General features: G+C 38.0%; 2 long non-coding RNA genes across 3 annotated transcripts; one reads left to right on the top strand and one right to left on the bottom strand.

The window, feature by feature from the left end:
• Nucleotides 1-2,973: 2,973 nt before the first annotated feature.
• Nucleotides 2,974-5,302, bottom strand: LOC308400933. 2 transcript variants are annotated; one of them, XR_013972445.1, is made up of 5 exons: nt 5,213-5,302; nt 4,447-4,512; nt 3,941-4,096; nt 3,396-3,488; nt 2,974-3,112 (listed from the first exon to the last, which is right to left on the bottom strand). It is a non-coding gene; the product is annotated as an uncharacterized lncRNA (long non-coding RNA). The 2 variants fall into 2 exon arrangements; XR_013972446.1 differs by lacking the exon at nt 5,213-5,302 and adding an exon at nt 5,056-5,191.
• A 302-nt stretch (nt 5,303-5,604) lies between these two features.
• On the top strand, nt 5,605-7,595 carry LOC308400881. The gene is made up of 3 exons (XR_013972432.1): nt 5,605-5,812; nt 6,725-6,867; nt 7,569-7,595. It is a non-coding gene; the product is annotated as an uncharacterized lncRNA (long non-coding RNA).
• Nucleotides 7,596-13,592: the final 5,997 nt, after the last annotated feature.

The following is a 13,592-nucleotide window of genomic DNA, read 5'->3' as shown; positions in this document are numbered from 1 at the left end:
CGTTGGCATTGCAGAATGTAAGCAGTAGACCCTCCAGATTAACCAACACACCCCCATAATTAAGTAACAGACCCCATCAGCCGGGTCATCACACCAGTAAGAACCCTGCTGCCCTGTTCCCACACCAGAAAGAACAATTTTAAACAATAATTCCCATTCATACATTGAAAGAAATAATCAGTTTTTAGACTGGTCAACAAACACAAACTGACTTTTTAAAAAATTAAAACTCAATCACTAAGAGATATGGTTAAAAACAATGCTAAAAATACACTGAGGCAATTACCTCTCTAACCCACACTCAGAAAAATTATGGTTCTTAAATGGTTCTTCAGATGTCTTCATGGTTCTTTAAAGAACCATCATACGTCAAAGAACCTTTTTATTTTGTGGATGGTTCTTCAGCTATTACAAATGGTTCTTTAAAGAACAAAAGGTTCTTCATCCTTAGCAATCTAAGTTTGATGGTGTAAATGGCATAAATATTTATTCACTATAATGAGGCTGTGAATTATACTGTGTGTTTTCTTTGTGTGCATGTGTGTGCGAAGGGGGAGGGCGGGATACCTGGCAATTACCCTTTAAGAGAAGATGGTAGGAAGCTGAATATTCAAATAAAAGTTAGAAATATTTGCAAACAGTAGACACAATACACACATTCAAATACTGTACTTTAGTTTTAAATTTTAATAAAGCATTACTATTTTCTACTCCAAGGCATTGCTTTTGAGATTATTATATATTTTTGAAAATATAGCATAATGATAATACTAGTTATTGTAAACTTTACAAACCACCCAGCAGTATGTAAAGTCAAATTATAAAATACAAGTAAATAACAATTGCAGAACAGAATGTCAGTGTAATGAACACACACTTCGTTTTGACAAAGCGCACTGCTTAGGTAAATGATCTGAGTAGTTGTTCATCACTGAGCAATTTGTTGATACACTCAAAAAAATGAAACGTTGACTTTAATTAAAATTATTTTGTCAACAGGTTCCACGAAATTGAATTATGTTAGTTTAAAGCAAAAATCTTTAGTTCATCTAATTTAAAAAAACTACTTAAGATTAACAAGACATATTTAAGACTAACTAAATCAAGTTATGTTGTATGAACAAAGATGATATATTTTCAGGTTAGATAGTTTAGATTAGTTACTTCAACACATTTCTTATTTGTGGCAGTAAAATGTTAAATTTAAGTTAGATTAATTCAAATATTATATTTTCAGCCACCTTGTGCTTTATTAATTAGTTTTACATAAATCTATTTTGTCAACAGGTTCCACACAAATGAATTAAGTACATCCAACTTATTTTTTAAAATTTCTTTTATTGCCAACACATTCAGTGAGCATTTGTGTAAACCCAGTCCAAAATAAAACACAACAGCTCATTAGGGTTAGTAATTAACAGTATGTAGACAGATGCAACATCAAGACTTTAAATTAAATGTCTGTATCTACCAGAAATAGAAGAAAAAACAAACAAACATTGAAGACCACATAACACATTGATAAGATGACACTTGAGTTATGCACATGTGATGCTAGTAAGGTCTGTGAGTGTTTTTTTCTTTTAGTGTCTAAAATGGATAGCAAAGTTGCTATTTGCAATGATTGCTTAGGGTCAGTCCAGTAACACAATGCCAATGAAGTGCTTTCCTTTAACAATGCAAAGTGAAGTGTCCACCTCAACAGCCACAATTTAAAAAAAATTTATGTAACAACAACAACAACAATAATAATAATAATAATAATAATAATAATCATAATAAATAGTCCACTGATATTAGCAATCAAAGAAAATTACATCACCATCCCAAATAAAACTTTAACAAAACATGCCAACATTATGGTCTAACAATAAAACAGCTTGTCAGCGTTCAGTTTTTTTGCAACAGCACAGCAGTAACCATTTAACACTCGCCACTGTCAACATTTATTTTACTAGTGTTTGGGCAAAAAACTTCAGATGTAAACATTTTAACATGGAAACAATTGTTCGTCTTTAAAAGTCCACAAAATATACATTCATCCTGCATTCCCAACTTGGATGATCTGATATCCTTGTGTTGGTGTTGTTCCCAGACCATCATGAAAATGTTGTCACATTGTTGTGACGTTATTCTTTTGCGCGCCAAGCCATTCGTGCATTTATGAAATTCCAATGTTGCAAGGACAATATCAATTCTGCTTACTGTTTATTAAAGGGTTACGGTTAGGGTTAGGGTCAGTTGATCGGCGGACAGAGGCGGTTTCATGCAGCTTAAGTACAGTTTTTTGTTTTACGCCGGTTTTTCCCGAAGTCGCAAAAGTATGACGTCACAACATTCTGATTGGTCACTTGCAATGTTGATCCTGGAACAACATTTAGTATGATGATCTGGGAACAACACCAACACGAGGATATCAGATCAACCTCCTAACTTACCCTTATTTTTAGTATGTATTGCAATTACCTTTACAATGCACACAATGTAACACAAACTGAATATGAACATATTTCCACCTCATAACAATATGCCTTGAACGCTAATATACACACCACCCTTCAACATTTCTGGTGCAGTATCATCTCTCAATTAAATCCTTTAAATCTCAATACTTTTGATTGTCTCTTACTAGCCCCCCACAACAGTAAAATCTCTCAAATTGTAGTAGTTTACAAACTTTTCAAAATGTTCTAAATTTCTCTTAAATGTAATTTTCCCGTTATCTGTCATTTACAAATTACCATTTTATTCCCATTCAGCCTCCGAAAAACTTCTGTCCATCTGACAGAACATTCATCATCCAAATTAAAGGTTGGCTTATTCATTCAGTGTATTCTTGAGCAACTGTACCTTGGTCAAGAGTATGCTGACATACAGATGAAGGAAGAGCTTCTGAAGTACTTCAAAGAAAGCTTTCAGTCTTGAGGTTAACTGAGATTCAGTGCATATATCCCACCCATTAAGAGTGCACATGCAGAGGCCAGGTCTTCCAGGTCATGCAGGACACACTAGATGGTTATACCCACATCGGCTGGAGGAGTGCTGGCATCAGCTCTTTCGATGGTAAAGATAGCAAGGGTAATTTGTTCCAGCTCCCTCTGAACAGCTGTAGCTTAGACACAAAAACATAGAAAAATGGCATCCAGTTTTAAAAAAAGAAAGAAAAAGGGCCAAAGCTACCCTTTAATGACGTAAACACAATATTAGGAACATGCACCCCAGTGTATTTCAGACTACAGATTCAACGATAAATATAAATAGTTTGGGTATACAAGAAGATTTCCCAAAACATTTAAACAGGTTCCATGCAAATTACAACAACAACAACATGCAACAACATTAGTTATTCAAAATTTGGTTTAATACAGATAAAAAACTAAACTAAAATTACCAACCAATTATTCTTTGAAGAGGATGCTTGGGTCTTCATTCAGGTAAAAAGGTAGTGCCCTGAGGACACACTCCCTCCCCTTTTCAATACTTTCCTTCTGTAGAGAGTGGCAGAGATACAGGAAGAGAAAACAGATATACTTTAGGATGACAGAAACTCACATTATACGCAAAATGAATGACATATCCACTGCACAGATAGACATGTACACAAGACCAACTAATCATCACATGGACATGAATAGTTAACCTGTTGGGCAGGGTTTCCACCACATTATATATGTCCATAATGGAGGTAAAGACAAACTAATACATCATCTTTTTTGCATTCAAAACATAACATAAAAACATTCACTTCTGGTTTAACCTAAATCAAGGGATCAGATTTTACATATGTTTAGGTAATTTAAATTTTCCAACGTTTTGAGTACCAAACTTTGTCTTGCTTAATATAAATGTAAGTGCACTGTGCAGCTACCATACACTAGCTGTTTAAATTTGAAAATGATCTTATTAGCCATAATATTTTGCTACCAACAGAATAACGCACCTGTGTGGCTGGGGCCAAAGTTTGTCTAATTTTCTTCCCTGCAACGCCTCCTTTTTTCTTGAAGACTTTTATGAGCTGGTCAGTGTATTGGTCAAGTTGTGTAAAAAGCCTTGGAACATGTGCAGCAGTAGTAATCCTCACATATTCTGCTTCCACCTGAAAATATGTCAACAAACACAACATACTGTACTGTAAATATACATACTATATGTACACATATACAAACTAAAACTAATGTAGTAAGACCTCATTAAAGCTATAATTTTAACACAAACATTTACACAAAATGCTAATGGAGCCATTACAGCTTTTATTGTTATTTATCAAGTTCCAAAAAATATTGATCACAGCTGATCTGAAAAGAATTTCATGCCTCAGGCCCTTGAACTGCAACCTTTACCATGGTTCAGATGTGGAGAAGAAATAACAGGGGCATGGGATGGGTCACAAAAGAAAACTTAACTTATAAAACAGTTTTGTTTTTAAAAGTATAACAGTTCACATACCACATACAAGCTCAGCAATACCACATACACCACATCAGTATAGGAGGGAGCAGGTAAAGGCAGGATCTGAGATTTATAAAGTAAAACAAGAAATTCATTACTTAATTTCAAGAAGCAAATTATTGTTTGAATTACAACTAAATAAAATACTACTCAGAAGAAAAGCAAGAGATTGACACTGCCATGTGCTAACTTTCTATAGAAGCAATTATCACCAGGTCTGTCGACCTCCATTGTCTGTCCACTCATATGTCTTGAATAATTTTATTAAAAAAATTAAGTGTGTACTTTCACAAACTGTAATTTATAACTACATTGATATGTATAACTCCGCTAGGAAACATGCTGTATTTACAGACCATTTTTACATAATACAGATTACTGATAGAGCAGAACAATGGTGTCACAGTGGCTTTCGCCCTTGACTTTTTGGATTTTAAATGTCACTTTATGCTATCCTTGCTATCCCATTCGATATTTCCGACTCTCGGATTACAGAAAAGGAATCCCAAGAAAGCAAATGGAAAAATAACCCCTTGAAAGAATAACCCCATGAACCCCTGTAGCTAATCCCTTAATAAAACAAAAAACAATAAAAATGTTTCTTACACAGTCCACAAAATAAGCATGTCCAGGACCCAGTAAAACTAATGTAAAACAAGCGCACGCAAACGATATAACATGTCTTGTAAGACAAACGCAAAATATAACCATGCTGGACATATAGATACTACACAACATAGTCAAAGAAAAAAAGTGGTCTTACCTCTCAAAGAAACAGCAGCTTGGCGCCAAAACAGCCTTTTTCAGTTAAATTTGAAGTCTTGCGCATGAGCAGGCACAAGCCGTGAAACCTTCTTGTTCTGCGCGGTTTCATTATAACTGTTTTTGCATTACTGCCACCTTGTGGATATACAAGGTATATCGATCCTAATTGACTTAACTTAAATGTTATGCGATCAAGTAACACATTAGTATTATGTGCGTTGAATAATAGACACAATTACGTAGACTTGATTAGAAAAACATATGTTAACTTAACAAAAACATATATTTTAAGTAAAATGAAAATAAATAATTAATATACACTGAACAATCCACCTCATTCATTTTTTTGAGTGTATGTGTTTCGAGCCAAATAAATGACAGGGAGAGAGAGAGTGACGTCAGAACACGTCATACTATAACCTCCCGGGAGCGGACGGAGGGGTCCGTCGTTGGGATGCGCATGCGCAGACAGAGTGTGCGAGCGGCGGGCCTTGACCTTTCGGGAAAAAAAACCTCACGGACGGTGACAGCGAAACGGATAACAGTCTTCAGTACCTGCTGGACTTTGAAGCTGTGGATTCTGGGACTGTTGGAAAAGGTAAAACATTTTCATTAAAACCTTATTACTGTTTTGTTTTTGTTACTCGTCATTGTAGCTTGCTGTTAATGTTGTGCTAACAGTAGCGATTAGCTAGATACGTTAGCCGTTGATGTCAGCGCAATTTAGTATCCAACTGTTTTCCTAACAAAACCACTGTTATAATTAAGTGAAGCTGCTCCCAGCTAATTTGAACCTTTGGCTTCTAAAATATGTGGTTCAATTGCGTGCTGCGTACATAACCTAATGTCAGCTAGACCGAAATTAAAATTTAATATATTGTTAAAGTCACTAAAATGGCGCCTGAAGCCTGTTGTGGCGTGAGCTCTGTGTCTGCTCTAGAAACTCTGAAATTCTGTAGATCTGAGCCGTACATTAAATACTCACATGAACCTGTACTTTGAATTCTGTATGAGCTGTATAAAATGCAGCTATGCATAAGAGTTTTGAATGAATAATTAGATTAGATAACTCTTTATTGTCTAATCAAATTATATAGAAATGAATAGAAATGTGACATGAGAAGGTGTCTTTGACTGTTCCTGCATAACTTAGTTTCGGACTAGTTGACAAGTTATGCTCCAGTCATTTGATGTTTCCAAGATAGATGTTCTTTTGTAATATAGTTAATTTTTTTTTATATTTCATTTATCCACCATCATACATACAAGCTAAGAAGAGGTCGTTATACTAACAAGAGGTATCAACGCCGGGCCAAAGTTCAGCACATGGTTAAAGTTTGTAATCCAGCCAGGGTGTAAATATCACTCAGCAGCCAGAGCTGAAGCAGGTAGCATCAACAGATAAATCTACTCTACCCGGCTTAAATCACAAGAGCACCTCTGACCAAAAAGCTGTAGATTTTTCTTGTTTGCACAAATTAATCCAGATTCACATTAATTGTGTTCACAGCTCCAACAAAATGAGGAAGAGGAGGGGGAGAAACACAATTAGGTTGAATTACAATTGGATGGAAGGCGAGGACAAGGAGAAGGAAGCTTAGGATGAGGAGGAAGAGAAGCAGCAGGAGCATCTTTAGGGCTCCCTATGATGAGGTTTGTTTCATTAATATGGTCCTCTCACAAAGAAAGATGACTTGTTTTAGTTCACCTACTTCCTGTATTAAATAGTGATGTGCAAAATGTTGTGAAAAACCATAGAGCAGGCACGTATAGTGCATCTGCAGGTAAATGAACATCAAATCTCTAAGACAGACTGAAATCTGTATATTTATCACCCTTATGATAAAACCCACGTCAGCCATTGGTTTATGGACTTTGTATTTTGAAGCCTCAACATCTGCTTTATTGCTGTTGCTATGTTGGGACCATATTAGGATGAGGGATCAGAATCTGGAGTCATGCACACTATTGTTTCATTTAGTGTGTATTCATAAGATTCGTACAGCAGATCCAAGTTGTGCCTTGAAAACAGGAAAGTCGTCTGCATAGAGGAGAACTGTAATAGCAGGCTTTTACAAAGTGAGGCTTTGTGCACTCGTTTTACTTCTGTCACCCTGTTTTGATGCAGATTTCACTTGAAATCAGGCAAGAACTGGACTTATTTTTTATAATGTGTTCTTGTGAATTAATTGTGTATCGCATATGTTTGATTTGACTTTCTGCAAGACAACAGTCGTCCACTGGCCAAAAAAGTTTTCCAAATACCTCCACGTGATCTAGCCTGGATTTAGAAAAGAATAGCACAAAAAATCTGCACCTCCTGCTTCAGATGAAATTTGTGTTTCTGTGTTCAGAGGCAGCGGTGAGAGGGGAGACCTCGGGTCATCCAGCTGGAGAGCCTGACCAGGAGGAGTCGAACATTAACTCAGCTCTTCCAGGGCACCCTGCAGACTTGGCTGTTGGCAACAACGAGGGATGACGTGAACGCCAAACAGGAGTCCATCACAGGTCAACTGCAGGTATGCGAGTCAGACCTTCTGAGGAGGGTTTCACTTCTCTCTCTTCTTTATAATTGACTCTTTTCTCTCTCTTTCAGCTCCTTGTCTCAGAGTGGGAGGGGTTTGAAGCACAAAGGGAGGAACTTGTCGTTTGGTTGGCTGATATGGATGTCTGCCTGAGTGAGGTTGACCAGCTGACAGGAAACACCAGTGAAAAACTGAAACAACTGCAGGTGTGGGCTTGTTTTGATATGACATATATTTGATATGATACATACGTCAGAGACATTATCCTAAACTGAACTAACAAAGGACCATGAGTACAACATGAAATGTACATTACATAGCGTAAGGCTGAAGTTCATTGATCATTTTAATCATAAACTTGTTGAAATATTTTTACTGAACATGCAAACATCTGCTGATGAAAATGTGTTGATTTATTGGTCTGTTATGAAGCTATTGCTATTTCTAATGTGTTTTATCACTTTCCGATGTTTTATTAATTAAACAATACATGTATTATTTGTTGTGTTATCTGTAGCTATAGTATTTATATATATTTATTTATAGTATAGCAAATATATTTAATTATTACTGTTTAAAACACTAATATGTGACATGTATTAGTAGTGATGTTGTGCTGAGGGTTAAAATGCCTTTTTGTCTTTTGGTAACTACAAAATGACAATAAACCATTAATATATGTCTATGCTGTGCTAGTATTTATTTTGCCCTACTCAAATTCAATTTATGATGCATTTTATTTTGAAAGATTTAAAATGGTTTTTTTAAAGAACCACTCAAAAAAGGTTCTTTAAAATGGTTCTTTTAAAGAACCATTTGAAGGACCTTTTTAAAAATGGTTCTTTAAAGAACCATTTTTAAAAAGGTTCTTTGAAAAACCATTAAAGGTGCCCCAAAGAACCATTTCTTGATGGTTCTTTGGGGCACCTTTAAAGGTTCTTCAATGAACCACTGAAAGAAATGGTTCTTTAAAGAACCATTGTTTGAAAGGTTCTTTGTGGCACCAAAAAAGGTTCTTCTATGGCATCAGTCTAAAGAACCACTTTTGGTTCCAGTTGGCACCTTTATTTTTCTGAGTGCAGGAGGACCTGTATTTCCCTTAACACCAAAAATAGTAGACAACACTAAATAATAACATCTGTTTGCTGTGAGGAAGTGACATGAACACGTTCCATCTGTGTCACTACCTCACCCCCAACCAGTCGCGGCAGATGACTGCCCCTTTCTGAGCCTGGTTCTGCCGGAGGTCTCTGCCTGTTAATAGGCAGTTTTTCCTCCCCACTGTCGCCAAGTGCTTGCTCATAGGGGGTCCTCGGATTGTTGGGGTTTCTGTAATATTGTAGGGTCTTTACCTTACAATATCAAGTGCCTTGAAGCATCTTCTTGTGAACTGGCACTATGCAAATAAAAAATTATTGGACTGAACTGATTTTCCTTTTGTTTATTAAGTCTGAGTGGTTGTGTTTTAGCACTTTTGATCTACTTCTATACATTGTATTCATTCCTTGAAACGAAGTAATAATTCTAAACTTTCCACTGTGATTCTAAAACCTTAGCAGAGAGCAGAGTGATAGGTTTGTAGCTTGAACCTATTCGCTGGAACGTTGAAGACAATATAATTACACAGCAAAGCAAGACACAAGTAGGCAAAGTTCTTCATGTTTCTCGTGCACGGGAGAGAACCGGACAGGCGCCGTTCCTTCGCTTGACCCCAGTTGCTCTCTTCGTTCTCCCGTAACACTGTTCTTTTATTGAGGTTACATGAATATGCATCGGTTCATTAACATATGACGTCTACATACACACACACACACACAGGCAAGGTACTCTGTGTGTGTGTGTGTGTGTGTGTGTGTGTGTGTGTGTGTGTGTGTGTGTGTGTGTGTGTGTGTGTGTGTGTGTGTGTGTGTGTGTGTGTATGTGTGATACCTGAATCTATGCAGTGAAATGAATTAATTGCTGAATTTAAGTTAAAAACTTCGAATTAGATGAAAAATACAGAAATTTTCGCCTGAAAGCAAAAGTGCTGAACTGCTAAAAGCTGACATTTGCACAAAAGAAGTTGGAAAATAGCTGAAAATGTTTTAAATGTAAATTTAAAAAAACTAAGAAATGAGAAAAGAAAATTTAGAGTCAGAAAACATCTGAATGAATATTAAAAGTTCATATTCTTTGAATCACTGAATGACTAAATTGTGATCCCTCCACTTGGATCCACAAAGTTTACATCTCTGAGCTTTCACTGTGTTGGAAAGAGAACAACGATGGCGACGTTTTGAGGGGAAAATGATGGCTGTAGAGCAGTGCTTCCCAAACTTTTTCCAGCCACGTACCCCTTGAGACATGTCACCCTCAGCCGCATACCCCCTACTACGAACGACTCTTAATTAGTGTCTATAAATACATTTCAATATCGCATGCATAAAGATAAATACTGCACAGTCGATTATTTCTCACCACCAAATGAATTTATCAATATTTTTTAGTAATGACAGAGTTTTAATAACAAACTTTACTACTTAATACTAGCAGTGTATCAAAGGATTTATTAGAATTCACTTTTTTGTCGAGAGCATAAAGGCCATGAACTTTCATTAAACAGAACTTTATTTAATGTGATGGATGTGCTTGAGCAGAGGCACACAGCTCTTCAATGTTTGGCTCAATTTGGGAAAGGCTGAGTCTTAAATCGTTTTCCACACAAAGTCTTGCTCTGTATTTTGTTTTCATGTTTGTTAAAGCAGAAAATCCCTTTTCGCATAAGTATGTGGTGGCGAAAGGCATCAGAGTCTTGACAGCGCGCTTAGCCAGCGCGGGCTGTTCAGTGCGCAGCCCTATCCAGAAATCCGCCAGGTTCTTTTGAGCGTGTTCAACTTTTAGAGATCCATCTGTGGCGATTTCAATTAGGCTCTCCTGGTCAGACGGTGATAACGAAGTAGGCACGGCGGTGAACGGGTGACGTATCCAATCATTTGAGCCGTCCGTCTCTGGGAAGTATCGGCGTAACTGCACCGCCAGCTCCTCAAGGTGCACGTTACATTCGCGCTTTACACTTTTAGATAGTGTGAGATCATTAGAGCACAGAAAATCATGCAGCACAGGAAAGACTTCAGTGTTGTTTGTATCCAAGCAGTTCTTCCAAAGGTTTAACTTCTTTATCATGGCCTCAACTTTATCTTGAACATTGAATATAGTTGCAGAAACGCCTTGTAATCCGAGATTGAGCTCGTTCAGACGAGAAAATATATCACACAGATAAGCCAGGCAGGTAAGGTACTCTTCATCATGCAAATGTTCAGACAGCTCAAAGGGATGGTTACTGAAGAAAACTTCAAGTTCATCCCTCAACTCAAAGAAACGGGTCAGCACTTTCCCTCTAGATAGCCAGCGAACCTCTGTGTGGAGTAATAATGTCTCATGCTCGCTGCACAACGCAGCAAATAAGCGGGAGTTCAGCGGCCTGGCTTTCACAAAGTTAACCATTTTTACACTCGTGTCCAAAACATGTTTCAAACGGACAGGTATTCCCTTTGCAGCAAGAGCCTCTCGGTGGATGCTGCAGTGTACCCAGGAGGCATCTGGCGCGACTGCTTGCACACGCGAAACCACACCTCCGTGTCTCCCAGTCATGGCCCGTGCGCCATCAGTACAGATGCCAACACATCTGTCCCACACGAGTCCATGTGTGTTCATGAATGTGTCCAGCTTTTGAAAAATATCTGCGGCAGTTGTCCTTTGTTCCAGCGGTTTACAGAACAGCATGTCCTCCTTGATGGTTCCTTCATGAATGTAGCGCACATATACGAGAAGATGCGCCAGGCCAGCCACATCCGTGGACTCATCTAGCTGTATTGCATAACATTCACTGTGGCGTATGCGCAGAAGTAGCTGCTGTAAAACATTTTCTGACATTGCATTGATGCGCCGTAAGACAGTATTGTTTGATGATGGAATGGACTGTATCGTCTTTTTTGCCTTTTCCCCCAACATTGTCCCTACCATATCTAAAGCAGCAGGGAGAATGAGGTCCTCCACAATAGTGTGGGGTTTGTTGTTTTTAGCCACTCTGTAACTGACCATGTAAGATGCTTGTAGTCTGTTTTTATTCATAAGATCTGGCACCTGAATGCAGGTTTTACTTGTTGAAAGTGATTTTAGCTGTCGCTCAAAATATTCCCTTGGTTTATTTTTCAAATGGGGATGATTTGTCTCTAAATGTCTGCGCAAAAGTGAAGGTTTCATTGAGTTCTGAGACAATACTTTTGCACAAATAACACACTGTGGCCGGGGAAATCCACCAATATTTATACACGTAAACCCCAGCGAAATATAATTGTCATCATATTTGCGCTTCTTTGATGAGGTTGTGTTACAGTCCGTGCTGTGATGCTTTCTCCCACTTTGACGCTCCGCATCAGACACTTCATCACTTTCCACATGGCTGGCTCCAGCTATGCTAGCCACTTGGCTAGTAACCACAGATACATCCCTGCTAGCACTGCTAGCATCCAAATCTGACGAACACATTGTTGTTGAACAATCACCTGTGCGGTCACTGGAAAATGCATCTTCAGATATGAGCTTATTGGTTGTTGTGGCCGGTGTCTCTGTGGTAGGGCCTTTTTTTCTTGTTAACCACTTGTCCATTTTCGCGCTGCACTGAATGCTTGGAGGCAACTTCAACTGTTAGGTGTCAGTCATTTGGGCAAATCACGCCCATGTATTTTGTCAGAGCTATTTTTTTGCTGAACACCAGAGGGTGGTATATAGTCATGTATTTGACAGGCAAAAAAAAGACTGCATTAGCGCAAATTTCGGCTTTTAAAACTTTTGATCCCCACTCCAACCCCAACCCAGGCGTACCCCCTACAGCCACTTGCGTACCCCCGAGGGTACGCGTACGGTAGTTTGGGAACTACTGCTGTAGAGCAAACACTGTGGACACAGCAGCAGTTGAAAGAGAAGTGTTTATGATGAATCTTGGCAGAGTGAGAGAGGGCTAAGCAGGCAGGTGTGAGCCTGGTTGCTATAGTGACTGCATCCAATGGCTCCATACACACGACACAGACATGCACCTCACTTCTGCTGCTTAAAATGAACAGAAACGTCAGCCTGAAACAAATCAAATTGAAATGAAAAGTACAAGTCGTATTGACAAAATTCTTTCACCGTGAGTGGCAGCAATGTCTAGTCTACTGAATTCTCAGTTTTCATGCCTGTGGAGTTTATTATATGGACGTGGTGACAGTGTAAAGACAGCCTGCTCTTCTGATTTTCAAACGAACCTTCTGAGCCATTTTAACATTAGAGTCTATGGAAGAGTTGGAGGGAGGAGGCTGTGCATTGGTGACATTTATGACAGAACCATAACACCTATTACAATAATAAACACATTGGATGAAAGAGGACAGTGATGGCTACGTTTTGAGGGTAAAATCATACCTGTAGAGCAAACGCTGCAGACACAGCAGCAGTTTTAAGAAAAGATTTTAAGATTAATTCCCACCCTCCTCTCACTCTAGCAGTTGAGCTGTCTCACTCTAGCGCCAACATTCCGTCCCATACACACCCATTATAAACGGCTGAAAAAAAGGATGAAACTTAAACTGGAACTGAAGAAAAAGTACAATAGATATTGAAAAGATAAATACAAGTTGAATAGTTGAATGTCTTGTCTGCGTTTGAAAGTTTGAATGGTGGCTCTACGTCAATGTATGTGGAAGTAGTTAGAGTTGAAAGAGGAGTGAGTTGAAGGAGAATTTGAAGGGTCTCCCCATTGAAATACATGGGAAATTTTTGTTGAATAAAGTTGAATAAATTAAAAAATATAAATGTTAAAAATGAGAAAAATAC

The sequence above is a fragment of the Rhamphochromis sp. 'chilingali' genome (assembly GCF_963969265.1).
Source record: "Rhamphochromis sp. 'chilingali' genome assembly, chromosome: 8".
In the NCBI taxonomy this organism is placed as follows: domain Eukaryota; kingdom Metazoa; phylum Chordata; class Actinopteri; order Cichliformes; family Cichlidae; genus Rhamphochromis; species Rhamphochromis sp. 'chilingali'.
Note: the sequence above shows the minus strand (reverse complement) of the source record. Positions and strands in the feature narration are given on the sequence as shown.